The following is a 4,537-nucleotide window of genomic DNA, read 5'->3' on the forward strand; positions in this document are numbered from 1 at the left end:
GTGGGAATTAAATAAGATAATTTATAGAGCGTATAGAGAACAGTTTCTGACGCAGACTTAAAGCTCAATAAATGCTGGTTATTGTTATTATGAAGAACAGAAACAGATGAGTGTATTTCCTTTTTTGTTTTTATTTTTATTTTTTTATTTTTTGCTATAGGGTGTGTGCTCTCGCTAGACAAAAAGCAAAACCACTTCCCAGAGGGGATGGCCACACGATAGTCCCTTCTCCACCATTCTCCTCTAGGGATTATGGGCACGCACACACATGTGCTCAGAGTAGTCTCAAGCTGCCGGGTCTGGGACTCAAACAACACAGTCAGGATCCAGTGCATCCATCTCCATGCTACCTGCTGGCCCCCTCCTTTATTTTATTTTATTTTTTCAAACATTCCGTTGAGGATATTTTTCATAGATGACGTGCATATAACCGGAGAACGACAGTCCTCTGATGTTAACTGTGCAAAAAGCACCTGACCCCGTGTGCTTTGAGGAGGGGCAGTGGGGCTGAGGGAGAGAGGTTGCAGTGCTGCCTACAACTGCGGGGTCCTGGGCCCCTCCTGCCCTCTCTGACCTGCTCTCTGTCTGTAGCTGCCCACGAGCAATCTCCAGCTCCTCGCCTTTCTCCCAGTGATGAGAGGACCAAGTCAATGCGAGCAAAATGTTCCCAGAGCAGAGCATTTAAAAGGATGTGTCATAACAGGAATAATTATAACCACTTTATTATGAGTCTCTAAACCTCCAAATAACCTTTAATAATCAATAGCTCTTTTTCTGGAGGTTTCATTTCCTGGTTTTCAGAAGAACAGTTATGTAACGAGTGAAAGCTGCTGGCAGGGGCTGGCTGGGAGGGGTGGTTTCTGCGGTGGGACCATCTTCCTCAGTCTCCGTGGCTCTGTTTCCCATCAGCTCCTACCACTGGGCAGACAGCATGTGCCTTTGAACCTTTTAGGGGTGATGAATCTGTAGAAGTCCAGTCTAAACTGACAGAAACTTGTATCTGTTTTTAAGAGATTCTTAGGACTATTTTTTTTTTTAGAGGTTTTTGCTATAGAGTGCGTGCACTCGCCAGACAGAGAGAGAGAGAGACAGAGATAGAAAGCGAGAAATCACCCCCCAGGGCGGATGGCCATGCCGCAATCCCTTCTCCTCCATTCTCTTCCCGGAATCTTGGGCACACAAGCACACGCGCCCAGCGTGAGTTTAAGCCACCGCGTTCAAGACTCTAACCGCAGTTGACTACGTGGGAGTCCAGCGACATAGCCATTACGTTAACTGCTGGTCCCATGAGATTCTTAGGACTTTTGAAGGGCTATATAGTAGCCCAAGCTAAGGGTCTTAGCCAGAAAAATCTAACCCCAAAGGAGGCCACACACTGTGACATTCTGCAAGGTCCCCCAAACCGGACAGTACCTTAGCGGTCACCTCTCCAATCCCACCCCCACCCGGCACATAGATGGGGAAGCTGAGGCTCACAAGGGCGCAGAGAGCTGGAACGTGGGCCCCACCGCCAGCCCTCCTGTCTGTAGCACCCTGAGCCATGCTTGCTTGGGCACCCTGCTCTGGGTGCCTTTCGGTAAGCAGCCACCTCTGGGACCAATGAGGTTGACTTCACCACGTCAGTTACAAGAGTCAGCTCCATGTCTAACTCTGACAAAAGTCTCAGTACAAAACATTCTCCTGTGGGCTGAAACATACTCCTTAGCTCTGTGGGAGGCTTTCAGAACAAGGCTAATTCTCCTGATTGTATCTCTTGGAAAGATGCCTCTTTGTTGCAGCACCGATGGCATCTGTAACGCTTGTCAATGCCTCTTCCCTTCTGACTCACCCGATGCTTTCTGAGCATGTTATTAATGTGTATTTATGACCTTGGGTAGAATATGGATTATGGATGTCATATATTTTTGCATCTTCTTCTGAGGCCAATCGGAAGACTGTCTCGTGAAGAGTTGAAATATTTTTAAAAATATCATCTAAATATTGTTTTCACCATTAGATGATTGAAGAATAGTTCTGCTAAGGAGACAGTGCATCCCCCTGGGTCAGGCGCAGATGCGAGTCGCAGTTCATGCTCACTGAGCTTCCGCATGGAGAGGCCTGGTCTCGGCATGATCAGTGTGCTGTGCCCTGAGTCCGCCCGGCACCTCCCCTGGGAGCCCTTGTGCTGACACTCCCTTTGCGCTCAGCGAGCTCCATTCCCCAGGTTACTCCTGGTAAGCCGTGAGGTCAGAATTTGTGTGTGCGAGAGGGAGAACTCTAATACTGTGCCCCACCGCCAGCCTCAACCAGTCCCAGGTCATGGGCATTTGCACACCCAGCATGTTCAGGGAGGTCTCCAGACATAAACCCGGATCCTTTCCATGGAGGCAGCTTTGCAGAGGGTTGGGGCCCACTGCTGTGCCACCATCCGGCCCTCTGAAGCCACAGCTTAAGCCCAGATCTCCCAAGTCGCTCTTAGCATCTGAGTGTCACTGGACATCGTCCCTGATCACAAGGTGCTACGGAATATGAAGGACTAGACGTTGAGATGTCCCAGGATGAAATACAATATGTGCCCACAAGTAAACAGGTCTTAAAAGCCCACTTAGCTATGGAATATAACATGAACTCTATCTTCCGAAGGACACATTCTTATGCCATAATGTTGAATGCATTTTCTTTTCGTACACTTGACTGCAGTGTTTCAGTTCATTTCACTGTAGTGCACAGTTGGATAACTCCCTGAGAATTTATCTGGTGCAGGATTTGGTGCATGGGAGATTTTCTCAGTGTTTCGTTTTAGAACGGGAGGACATGAGGCCATAGAATAGGCAGAAGACTTTGGGCTGAATCAGCACAGGGTTGGGTCTTAGGACCGTTGCTTAGCATATCCGAACCTCTGCTTTCTCACCTGAAAACGGCACTAATAATATCTACCGTGTAAGTTTGAAGAAAAACAAGACCGAGTCTGCGAAGCTACTGGCACAAGCCCTCAGTCAGGGAGACATGGGATTTTTAGCTGAAAGTCAAAACTGTCTCTATTTTAAGCATTATTTCTCATAAATAAAAATTAAATCTACAGTACATACCTTTTAAGTCAAGATGAAAGCAGTTTCCACATGCAAAATCATCCAATTCCTGATGCCTGTCTTGGTGCCTGGCCTCTCCCAAGTTATTTTATAAGCTTCAGGTCATTGATGTTTCATTTTCATGCACGCCACACCCCCTGCAGTTCGGGAAGGGTGTCCTAAAAGCCTCGCTCTGTATGACACACAAAGATGGAATGTTGTGTCCATCCCCTCCCCCTACTTCCTTCACAGCTGTTCCCTGAAGAAGAAACAATGAGAGATTGTGTGTGTGTGTGTGTGTGTGTGTGTGTGTGTGTGTGTGTGAGGTTGGGTCGGGGAGACAAAGTCCTTGATCATTCAAAACATCTTTTTTGCCATGTGGTCTTTCTAACTTAATTTTTCTGGTCAAAATGCAATTTGAAGATGTGTCGCAATATATTTTCAAAATCTGTATTTATTTTTAATTTTGTGTCAGTGAGAAATCAACACTCCCATTTCCCGAAATGGAGTTTTGACTCGGCCGTTCGAGATCCCTGGCCTGGACAGTGGCTCAGGTAACAGAGCAAGGGGTGGGAATCGGAGCAGGTTTTCTATGTGATCCTGGGCAAGCCATCCAGTCCTCTGAGCCTCGGTCTCTACACTGTGACATCGATACTGTCCTTCCTGTCTCCTCCACAGCTGGATGTGTAGGGCACACAGCAGTTCCTAAAGCTGGGCTAGGAGTCTGGAATACCAAAGCTGCTGTCAGCGCGCAGCACCCTTTACGCCCCGCCCAACTACATATTCCTCCAGGCAGCCTGTTACTGCCTGGGGTGGGAGAGGGTAATTTAAATCCAGGGACACTGTTCTGGGGTCCTCTCTCCTGTGGCATGAACAGCTTCGACTCTGGTGAATGGGATTCTCTGACTGTGATAGGCACGAGGTATTTTTGCTGGCATGTAAATAAGACTACCTCTGTGGTCACTCGGATATCTAAATACAATTCGGTCCTGGGCCAGGTGGTGGCACAGCAGAGGTGCAACTAGAACGGCACGGGAAGGTTGTAGGTTTGCATCCTGGAACCTCCTTGTATATACTGGGCGTGCCACGATCCAGGCTGACTGAGACAAGGGGTGGATCACAGTGTGGGGACCCTGCTGGGAATGTTTGTCTCTCTGTCTCTCTCATGGAAGACATAACTGAATAAACTTTAAAACAATTCCTTCTCAAATTTAAAAGCAATAGAGAGAAATTTCCAGCATTGGGCCTTCTTCCCCCCACCCAGAGGTTTTTGCTTTAGGGTGCGTGCGCTCGCCAGACAGACAGAGAGACAGAAAGCGAGAAATCACTCCCCAGGGGGGATGGTCACGCCGTAATCCCTTCTCCTCCATTCTCCTCTCTCTCGGGATCTTGGGCATGTATGCACACGCGCCCGGCATGAGTTTTAAGCCATCGGGTCCGGGATGCTAACCGCGGTTGACTACGTGGGAGTCCAGCGACATAGCCATTAC

General features: G+C 48.2%; 1 protein-coding gene across 1 annotated transcript in view; it reads right to left on the bottom strand.

Moving 5' to 3' along the window:
• APOD (apolipoprotein D) overlaps positions 1-3,184 on the bottom strand; it is a 22,465-nt gene extending 19,281 nt beyond the window's left edge. The window contains exon 1 of the mRNA XM_006156752.2: positions 3,069-3,184. The gene's annotated coding sequence lies outside the window, so the exon portion shown is untranslated. The remainder of the gene's footprint in view (positions 1-3,068) is intronic.
• Positions 3,185-4,537: the final 1,353 nt, after the last annotated feature.

Source organism: Tupaia chinensis, unplaced genomic scaffold (assembly GCF_000334495.1).
Source record: "Tupaia chinensis unplaced genomic scaffold, TupChi_1.0 Scaffold000515_1, whole genome shotgun sequence".
Taxonomy (NCBI): domain Eukaryota; kingdom Metazoa; phylum Chordata; class Mammalia; order Scandentia; family Tupaiidae; genus Tupaia; species Tupaia belangeri.